The sequence below is a fragment of the Mus caroli genome, chromosome 1 (assembly GCF_900094665.2).
Source record: "Mus caroli chromosome 1, CAROLI_EIJ_v1.1, whole genome shotgun sequence".
In the NCBI taxonomy this organism is placed as follows: Eukaryota; Metazoa; Chordata; class Mammalia; order Rodentia; family Muridae; genus Mus; species Mus caroli.
The window spans coordinates 41645581-41657202 of NC_034570.1; the positions used below are offsets into that span (position 1 = coordinate 41645581).

General features: G+C 39.6%; 1 non-coding gene across 1 annotated transcript; it reads left to right on the forward strand.

Annotated features, from left to right (window-relative positions):
* Positions 1-1892: 1892 nt before the first annotated feature.
* LOC115032360 lies at positions 1893-2001 on the forward strand. The gene has a single exon (XR_003838039.1). It is a non-coding gene; the product is annotated as a U6 spliceosomal RNA (small nuclear RNA).
* The last annotated feature ends 9621 nt before the right edge of the window (positions 2002-11622 follow it).

Below are 11622 nucleotides of genomic sequence, written 5' to 3' on the forward strand. Positions count from 1 at the left end.
CCTGACAACCTCTTCTAGCTTCCATGGGTACCAGAGATGCATTTCACACATAAAAACAAAAACAAAAACAAAAAAAAACAACTAAAACCCAAAAAACAAAAACATAAAACTAATAACATAAACCATTATACACCTCATCCTGACTCCATTCACAGGCTTGTCATTTAGAGCTACCCAACACATACATATACACTATGCATGCCAGAATTCAAGGTTCCTAGAAACCTTATTTCCCCCATCACAACCAGCATCTCAAAGAGTAGAAGGAAAATCCACAGAATGACAGATTTGGGATTGGGCAACCACTAAACTTCATAACTGAACAGATTCATGTAAAAGAAAACTGGTTTTGTTTTCAGTAAAATGACTTTTAAATTTCAAAATATTAGTGATTCTTGATCCAAGTCCCAGGCCATCCTCATAGACATCTGGATGTTTGTAAGACATCTGGATGTTTGTCAGAACCTTGTTTCTTTTATTTGAAACTTCTACCATTGATTATCTATAGTTGTCATGGTTTCAAAATGAAGCCATGGCTGAGTAGACAAGTGCAATGTCTATAATTCCAGCACTTGGAAGGTGGAGACAGGAGGATCAGAAGTTCAAGGCCAGCCTCTACTATATGACAAATTTAAAGCCAGCCAAAATATTCATCTTTATCTCTAAGAATGATGAATTTTTATGAGTTTAATTCCATGAAATTAAGCTTGCCACCTCTGCCTGTATCTTCTGCTACCAAAGAGCAATTCTGCACAGACCAGCCAGAGGTATGTATGCATCCAACCTCAAGTCAGGAAGAAATGACCCATGGGATAACAAAACCCTCTAACATTTTCAGATTGTACAAACCTACAACTCAGTATTCATGAGCTTTGGCATAAGGTAATTGACTTTTATACATAATTTTGAATCAGAGAAGTATTTTTAATTTAACAAAAATGACTTTTAAAATTCACTTCAGAGTAGGGGAGATGCTGCAATGGATAAGAGCACTAGCCACACAGTCCCCAAACCCACACAAGCTAAAGGCGTCATGGCCACCAAGTGAAGGACTGGTGAAATTCCCTGCTTGTCCAATGCTTGTTTTCTGGCACTGCTTGACAGGTTGTGAACCCTATGGGGAAAACCTATTACTATTATTCCAATAAATGGACATAGCAATAAAATGACTCCTGATTTCTTGCTGTAGCAGTAGATCAACATCACTCATTTCTCATCAGAGAAGCTGTTTCATGCAGTAAGTGACAACCAATACAGAGTACCACAATGTACAGAAAATGAGGGTGTTTGGAGTGCCCAGTTCTAAATGGGAAGTCTATGGTCAAACCGACCTGTAAGGTTCAGGAAATGATTGCAGTGCCTGAGGTGGTAAATAACTTAAAAAGAAGTGTCTGAAAGACTATCAATATATTTGATTGGTGCTCGGTGATGGAAGGTTTGTTTTCTTCAATGGCATGAAACCCAGGGCATTGGCCACACTCCCGAGCAAGTTCTCAGACTCAAGAACTGTTGGCTAACACAAACACCTTGGTGGACCAAAAAGGGAGGATGACAAATAACAATGACAGCATTTTACAACGAATGGTTAGGAAACACGAATCTGAGTTTGATTCAGCCACCCTTGTTTGATTGTCACTAAGGCCATTGATAGCTCCATAATCACAGCTGTGTTTAACCCCAAGGCTTCCCTTGTAGTTTCACAATTCAAATCCATGCATTGTGGATCAAAAGACTGGGGAAGGAAGAATGCTTTCACCTTCTGACTAGTTTCATCTTCAGGTGATAAGCCGGGTATTAATGCCTTTGGCTTTGGTTTTCTCAGTTATAATGTGTGACTCTTAATCAGTGCTCTTCAAATACATGGACCATCTTGAAGCATAAAGACAGGAGCTGTGCTCGCTTCGACAGCACATATATACTAAAATTGGAACTATACCGAGAAGGTTAGCATGGCCTCTGTGCCAGGATGACATGCAAATTTGTGAACTGTTCCATATTTTGTGATAAGAGTAATAGAAGCTAGAGGCATCGTACGAGACCAAAGAGTCATTGCAATGAATGTTTGCAAGCAGAGAAGCGTAGACAAAGGATATCCTGGGGCACACTGTGACACACTACAGCTTCCACAATGATAGTTTTGACTCTGTTGGGGGAAGGTTGCAAGGGAAAAGGATGGATAGGAAGGAACAGGGTGATGAGTGGGATCGGGTGCATGATGTGAAATGGACAAAACAAACAATAAAAAGGTTTAAAAAAAAATAGCCAGAGTCATGCTAAAACTGGCACATCTTACAATATGCAAGTACTTCCCTACCTGACTGCATGAACAATGCCAACAATCCATGGTGTTCACCTGTTGTAGACTGGTTTATTTGTGTGTATATGTGTGGCCGTGAGTGCATGTGCATGAAGACCAGAAGTTGTCAATGGGAGCCTTTCTCCATGTGTCTCTGTCTTATTGTTTGAAACAAGATTTCTCATGAAGCCTGAAATTTGCAGACCGGGCTAGACTAACAAACAGGTCAGTGGGCTCAGGGATACCCCTGTGTCTGCCTCCCGGGTGGTAGGATAACAGTTGCGCGCCATCATGTCTGACTTTTTAATTAAGTGCCAGAGAATTAAATTCAGGTAGTCAGACTTGCATGGCAAGCACTTGGCCCATTGTCATCCCAGCCCTCAAGCTTTGTCTGCAAGTGTTTAAATAATCAGTGGCATGTATTGAACAAAGAATTCTTGGTGTCTACAAATATTTCTGTTGACATTAAAGAGCAGTATTGGCTTATGTGTCCCAATCTTGCTTTAAGAGACTTTACTTAAACGTGGAGAAGGGGCTACGGTGTAGGAAAAGAACAGTGGACGACTCTCACCATCTTGATTCCACTCCTTTATTATGCCTCTGTGTTCATGTTCATAACATTGCTTAACAGTTTTATTTAGGATTTACTTAGGATTTTACAGATAGAATCTTGCTGAGTAGCTCAGGTTGGCCTTGAATTCACATATTCTGGACCTTAACAGAATGAGTCTCTTTAAGAATGAGTTCAAATTCCCCACAGGGAGAATGTGCTTGCACCAACAATGGTCATGAACGTGACCCAGTGAGCTGCACCATATAATTGCCTGATGAGTTGTAGACACGAAGCAACATTTATGACAAAGGGCCTTTTCCAGTTTCCTAGAAATCAGTTTTAGGTTGGAGTGAAAATAGTAAGGGAAGAGATCTGGTCTTCACTGAGAGGCACACGTGAGAGGCACACATGGGATCAAGACGAGCACACCACTGTGCTGGGAATGTTATAGAGGGTGCCTAGCATGGCGTGAGATGTATTTCCTTTCTGGCATTTATTGTGAGAGACAGCAGTGGGTTGTCTTGGTCATATCTCTCTCCAGATTAATCCAGCTCTGAAGACCTTCAGTTGCCATGGCAATCTGAACTCTTCACCTGGAACCCATGAAAGAAATGAGTTCATGTGGAAGAAATGAGTAATTCAGACTTTCAGAACGAGAGCTTTAGACCATTGAGCCACTTGCAATGCTCATCTCTATAGTAGGTTTTATTTCCAAAGACAGTGGGGGAAATGTGGTATAACTTGGAAACTACAAAACTATATTAATTAGCAAGGCTGTGGTTACTAAAAATTGAAGCTGACTTGAGCTAGACTAAGGACATTTTCAAGGTTAGTTTTTAAGAATACAGGAATGGTGGGCTGGAAAGTTGGCTCAGAGGTTAAGAGTACGTGCTGCTCTTCCAGAGGACCAGTGCATGAGCCTCAGTAACTCCAGCTCCAGGAGACCCAAAGCCATCTCCTGGGCTCCCTAGGTACATGTATGCATACATACATACAGACAGACAGAAGACAGACACATTTTAAAAGAAGAATAGAGGGATGTATAAGGATATAAGGATAAAAGGGCATCTCTAGCTGGAGTAGGGGATGCTGATACCTCAAATGTAACAGGAACTCAGGCATCCCTGTTGCCACCAGTTTCCCTGAGTATCATTGTGAGTTCCACACATTTTCATCTCCCTGAGCACTTCTACCACCAGTTCACAGGGAGTGTGATTTGAACAACAGTAAGCCTACCCAGTGTGTGTGTGTGTGTGTGTGTGTGTGTGTGTGTGTATTTGCATGTTGTTTGTGTACTTATGTTAGTGTGATTTGTGTGTTTGTGAAGATGTGTTTGTATAGCTTTGTGTGTGTGTGTGTTTGTATGTCAGTGTATATTTGTATATATTTGTATGTGTGTCCTACATGTGATGGCTAATCTTGGTTATTAAGTTGACACACATAGGAAAGGGGGAACCTCAGTTGAAGAACTGTTCCAACAGATTGACCTGTAGGCAGTCTGCAGGGCATTTTTTTTTAATTGCAGTTGCTGTAGGAAGACTCAACCCACCATGGGCAGTGCCAACCCTGGGAATGTTGGCCTGTGATATACAGGAAGCTAATTGAACATGAGCCTAGGGAGAAGGCAGTAACAGCACTCCTCTATGAAGTCTGGTTCAGTTCCTTCAGGCTCCTGTGTTGAGCTCCAGCCTTTGCTTCCCTTAATAATGGGTTATCATCAGTAAGCCAAAAACAAACAAACAACAACAAAAATCCTTTCTTCTAGGTTGCTTTAATCCTAGTGTTTGTCACAGTAACAGAAAGCAAATGAGAACAGTGCATGTATATCTGTACTCCTTTTTGTGCGTGTTTGTGTAGTTGTGTCTCTGAGATTGTATTGTATATGTAATTGTGGGTGTACTTGTGTGTGTATTTGTCCATTTGTGTTTGTGTATATTTTCACAATTGTGTTTTATGTTTGTGTATGTTTATAGTGTGTGTGTGTGCTAGTGTTTGTTGTTGGAGTGTATGTTTTTGTGCCTGAGTATGTGTGAGAGTATGTTGTGTATGTTTTTATGCATGCCTGTATATGTGTGTTTATATTTCAATTTGTGTGTATAGATGTGTGATTGTGCTTGTGTGTAGTTGTGTCTCTTTGGTTGGACATGCTGGTTTGTATTTGTGTGTATTGGTGTGGCATAGGAATTATTGTTGTTGACGTTTATATTTACATGTTTCTAGTGTCTGTATATTTATGTATGTGTTTATATGTGTTTGTGTTAGTACATTTATGTGTGTTTGTGGGTGTAGGTGTATATTTTTCAATATGCTTGTGCCTTTGCAATGGTCTGTTCATGTGTGTTTTGTATATTTGTTAATGTGTTTATGTTTGTATCATGTTTGTATGTTTAAGTATTTCTGTGTGTTTATGTATGTTGATGCTTATTTATGTGTGTGGTAGTGTTTGTGTGTTTGCATGTGTGCTTATATGTATGTTTTATGTATTTGTGTGTGTATGTTTCCATTTGTATGCATTTGTATGTTTTGTGTTTCTATTTCTGTGTATCTGAATTTGTATGAATTTATATATGTGTTTTGTATTTGTAACTGAATTCATGCTTATGTGTGTTTTGTGTGTATTAGTAAAGTTTTATGTATTTATGTGACTGTATTTGTATATTAATGTGCATGCTTCTGTGTTTGTGTGTGATTCTATGTGTGATTGTGTATGCTTCTTCATATGTTTTGTGCATAGTATGAATTTTTAGGTGTGATTGTATTTGTGTTTGTATGCTTCTGTTTGTGTCTCATTGTGTTGTGTGTGTATGTATTTTTGTGTATGTGTTTCTGTGTGTTTTGCATATGTTCATATGTATGTCATGCATTTTTCTGTGTCTATCGGTCTGTGTTATGTGCTGTGTCTTTATATGTTTGTAGCTGTGAATTATGTGTGTATGTTTTCATGTTTGTGTTTGTAGTGTTTATGTGTATGTATGTATGTGCATTCATGATTATGTGTCAGTTTTTGCCTGGGTTTTTGTGTGCCTGTTTGTATTTGTGTATGTGTGGGTGTGCATGAATGAATTGTGGTTGTGCTCATTTGTTTTCTCTGTACATATATTGTATTTCCATGTTTCTCTGCCTACCTACGTGTATGTTTGCTGTTTTGCACGTTTGTATTTGTGTGTTTCTGCGTGGATCTTGGTACACCATATTGGTGTTTGCATGTGCTTTGTGTGTGCTTGTGAGTTTATGTTCTGTTGAATTTATTTGTGTTTACATGTGTGAGTTTGTATATATGAGTCTGTGTGTGTGTATTTCTTTGAATATTTCTGTGTGTTTATGCATATTTGATGTATGTGTGTTCTTGGACATGTGTTGGTTATTTTGTTTGTGCTTATATCTTCATTTTTTTGTTTCCATATGTTTGTATGTGTGTGCTTGTGTATTTGTATATATGTCTGTGTGTGTTATGTATTTATGTGTATTTTGGTGTGTTTTTGTGTTTTGTATGTTTGTACATTGATGTGTGCTTTTATGTGTTGGGATGTGTGTGCTAGTGTTTATGTATATATATGTATATATGTATATATATATGTATATATATATATATATATATATGGTTTTGTGTGTTTTTATGTATGTTTACATATTTAGATTTGTTTTATGTGTTAGTATAAACATTAATGTTAGTGTCTGTGCAAGTGTTTGCCCTTATATTTTCTGTGTATATGTTCATGTGTTTTATATGTTTATTTTTTATATGTTTGAGTATTTGTATGTCTTTGTAGGTATTTCTGTGATCATTTGTGTATGTTGTTTTGTGTGTGCATGTTTCTTCATGTTTATATTGTTCAAGTTCTGCTGTTCATGGAGAGCAAACCACATTGACTAAAGGAAACTCATTAGAAATCCATTAGAAATAGAATGAGCTTGATGGGAGTTCTGTCCATTTGTTTTTGCTTGCTTGTTTTTGTTTGTTTGTTTTTGTTTGTTTGTTTTTGTTTGATGTTTGAGAACTGAAGGATTCTGGGAGTTGAAAGGAAAGACCTTGAAGGAAACAGAGTTTGCATCCTAAGGGCAGCTGGAAAGAGGGTTTGACTATAACTATCCATCAGCAGAAAGAGAAGTGATAAGGTAGGTGAAGCCTAGCCCAGTGAATTCAGCAGGGTGTGATGAGAGAACATCAAATAGCATGAGGATAGGGATGCAAAGGACTTTCTTCACCTGAGCTGGGGACAACACCAGGAGTCCAGCCTGTTCTGCAGTTATGGACAGTGAGCTGTTGTTTGCTGGATTTGGTTGCTTTGCAGCATTGGAGCCATTCCATCAGCATATCACCTTGCTGTTTACAAGGCTCATACATGTTTTCTCAGACTCCTGGAATCTATGGATCCCCACCCAAGCACTTGTAGAGAATGAGCATTTCCAACAGTGTTAGACATTGCTAGTGCTGACCCCAAAACACAGTCTCACAGCAAAGCAGAGAAAATGAGTTTATTATGAGCCTAATATGAGTGTTCAGCACACAGAGTCAGGTCTTCCCAAATACTATGTTCCAATGACAGACATTTCATCAAATGTTTAAAGTAAAGAAAGTCATAAATCAACACACTTTTCAAGTGCATTGGTAAAACTGGAATTGTAATCCAAATAAGTCCTTTCTCTAAAACATTTCTTTTTTGATAGAGTATTTGTCATATCAGTTAGATGTCCACAGCACCAAATGGAAACAGTTAATAGAGAGATTGGTCTGCTTTATGGACTGGGACTTAAGGAAGCAGTTTCACATCATTCTGGCACACTAATAAATCAGTCCATGTGAAACTTTTTACACTCTTTTAAAGATTTGTTTTTCGATTCTGTGCATGTATGTGTGTCTGTGTGCATGCTGAGTGCAGGTTCCTGTACAGGATAGAGGTGTTATATCTCAATGGAACTAGAGTTGTAAGCTACGCAACATGGGTTCTAGGAACAACACTCAGGTTCTCTGGAAGTGCAGTCTGTACTCTTAACCACTGGACCATCTGTCCAGCCCTTTCTATAGTTTTAATTCATAACAACGAATCAATATACATCTTAGCTTTAAGACCTACACAATTTAATTCTTAGTAACTGCTTTATAATCTTGGGCATCCACTGTGTTCCTGTGCTCAGTTTCTTTATTTAAATGTTAAAGATACTTCTAGAAGTAGCTATAATATTTCTCTTCACTCTTAAGATTCATAGTTCTCTTTATCACACCATATCTGTACACAGTGGAGGCGTTAAAAATACCACTGTGGCATATTGACTATCTTGAACTAAAAGCACTTGAAAAGCAGCAGGTGTGAAAAGATCATTCTGACCTATTTTCTGTTTCTTAAAGGAAGGAAAAATTGCCATATGAAAAACACTCTGCTGTGCCCCAAACAAAACCAACAGTCCCATCATTAAAGACCAGAAACTAAAGCAGTCAGGATTTTATGTAGACCTTGAAGAAATCTTGAAGAATTTGTTGCATCTTCAAGACATACTCTTTGTGAAATTCTGTTCTAAGTAGCTGACTTTAGTGGCTACTCTGGCTCTCCGTTTCTTTATACCCTGAGAAGCATCAATTAGATGAGTCTGTATGCTTTCTCCAGTTGATTTGTGTTATGTCAGTTTAATTTCAGGCCCAGACGCAAAGAAACTTTCCAACAAGTGGTATTGAAAAGATAAAAATCTTCCAAGATAACAAACACCAGTTACACATTCCAACACTACCTCACCATTACACAGCTCATCACCATACCACCCCGGCTTCCCTCCCATCCCTTCCTGCATTCATACCTGAGAAGTTACTTGTATCCACTTTTAATTTTAATCAGAAAAGATGACTTGGCCTATCATTTAAGATTCGTGAATAGGATTTTCATATGAGATCAATGGAAATATGGGTCAAATGCCTAGAATGTTGGGGAAATTGAATTGTGAGGGGATCATTATGGGGGAATCAATCCAGACAGGGCTTTATTTGTTTTGGTTGAGCTTTTTTCCCACTTTTTATTGGTTATTTTATTTATTTACATTTCAAGTATTATCCTCCTTCCCAGTTTCCCCTCTGCAAACCCCCTATCCCATCCACCCTGCTTCTGAGAGTGCTCCCCCACCCACCCTTACCACCCTATCATTCCTCTACACTGGGGCATCGAGCCTCCACAGGGCCAAGGGCCTTCCCTCTCATTGATTCCAGATAAGTCAGTTCTCTGCTACATATTTGGCTGGAGCCCCTGGTCCCTCCATGTGTACTCTTTGATTGGTGGTTTAGTCCCTGGAAGCTCTGGGGAGTCTAGTTGGTTGATATTGTTGTTCTACCTATGGGGTTGCAAACCTCTTCAGCTCCTTCAGTTCTTCCCCTAACTCCTCCACTGGGATCCTTGTGCTCAGTTTGATGGTCGGCTACAAGCATTCGAATCTGTATTGGTAGCCCTCACCTGGCAAAGCCTCTCAGGGAACAGCTATACTAGGCTCCTGTTAGCAAGCGCTTCTTGGCATCAGCAATAGTGTCTGGGTTTGGTGTCTGCAGATGGGATGGATCCCTAGGTGGGGCAGTCTCTAGATGGTCTTTTCTTCAGACTCTGCTCCAGTTTTTGCATTTCCTTTACACAAAAACAATTCTGAGTTGATATTTTTGAGACGGGTTAGTCGCCCCATCCCTCAACTGGGGGCAGTGCCTATTTACTGGAGGTGGTCTCTACAGGTTCTCTCTCCCCTTTGTTGGGTATTTCAGTTAAAGTTATCCCCATTGTGTCCCGGGAACCTCTTGCTTCCCTGGCATCTGGGACTATCTAGTGGCTACCCCCAACTCCCTAACTCCCACTGCTACACAGACAGGGGTTCCTAAGTATAATCTGAAACTAGCAAAAATAAACAAACCAAAACAAAACAAAAACACCATGGCATTTCAGTTTTTAAGAATTACCTTCATTTTTTCCATTTAATAATTTTTGATAAAACAAAACAACAAAACAACTCTAGCATGAGAACTGGATTGGAGGAGTGCATGTACCAAATGCTTTGAAATAGTTCATAAGCTTTTCTTGGGCACATAATGTTTCCAAAAGGCCATTTGCAGATAGTGTAAACAGTCCTGCCATTCCTCAGGCCTTAAGGATCTTCATTGCTTGGGACTGTGTCTCCGCCATCAAGGCACAACCACTCTCAATTAGTCTAGTAACCCATACAGTGTGTTGAAATTCCTCTTTGTATTACATTATGCAAGCAATACTCTTGAAAGTACTTAATATAATATAGTGCTTCTAGACTAAAAGAGAAACCTATAAAGCAAATGTAGAATGTACTAATAACACTTTAATATTTAGCTTTATTATTCACGGTGGTTCTCATCTGTGTTTGAAGATCCATAAAATTGATTTTTCTACCCACTGGGGAATAAGTGAGCTATTTAAAACTAGAAGCCCACAAACAATCCCCTGAGGCACACAAGAACATAGTTCCCTCCTGATAATCACCCACAATTAGAGCAGACTCTTTCAGATACATAAATTAAAGCAACAAAATGAGGCAGCTATAAATATCCCTGCTTGCTCACACTGAAGGAATCACGCTGTACACTACAAATCCTCCCCAAAATAACTTTGTTCTATAGTTGCAAGCACTGATAAGAATAAGATATAGAACCACCAGATGGGAAGGAATCCTATTTCCTGCAAATCCTTTCTCCTAAACCAGATTGGATCAAATCTCCCAGAGGGAGAAGGATCTGTCTTTATCTGCTCACCCATGGATTAGACTTAAGAAGCCTGTGGGTGTCGCTGATCTCACCTACGTGGTGCCTGAGTTAGTCACTCTCCACCCTGGTCACACCACACCTGAAGAAAGCACTTAGGGAGGAGGCACCATAGGGGCACACAGTTTTAGAAGTTTTAGTTCATGTTTCTGTAGTTTTTGCAGCTTCTGGGCTGAGCATTTTGAGAAAGAAACCCTGTCAGGAGTCAAGTCATACCACCTTCTGGCAGACGAGAAATGGAGAGAAACTGGAGATGAAGGTAACAAAATAGACCTTTGCAGAGCATGCCTCATCCCCAGCAGCATCTGGTGTCCTTTAACTAGTCCTGTCTCCTAAGTTTTCACCAGTTCCTCAAGATGCCCTCAAACTATCACTCATTAGTGGACTAATGCACTGATGAGGTTGGTTCCTCATGGTCCATTTATCTCTAAATAGCCACTAGCTGGAGAGGAAGCCCTTACCACATGGAAGATACCATACATCCAAATCATACACTATCTACACATCCCCTAAGAAACCAGAACTGGGCAAAATTGTAGACTCCCGTACAGTGTGGTTAGTGCTCAGGAGCTGTGCATCTCTTCTCATCCATGGTTGATGCTCCAGGCCCAGACATGAAAACTTTGCCTTTAAGACTCTCAGGTGCTAAACCCAGTATCCAGATGGATGTGGAGGTTCAGTGGCAGACTGAGAGCCAAAATCTGGAGCCAGCATGGTGCTAATCAGTCATGGTCAGAGGTTCTGAAAGGCTAAGGTAGATGACCCACGAAGAACCTCTGGTGCGAGATGGGCTACATCACCACCGACAAGTGTCAAGTACAGAGAGTTCTTCCTCAGAACACTCTTAGCATGAATCTTTCTGAAGACAATTGGTTAATTAGGAGACATGTTTAGACAGCACCAATTTCTTTTGATGATAACTATTATAATCAAGAAGCAACATCAAAATTAGAAAGACAAAAAATCTACAGCTCACAGAGACAGCAGTTCATTAATGGCTTTGGAAGGTTTATCTTAGGCCAA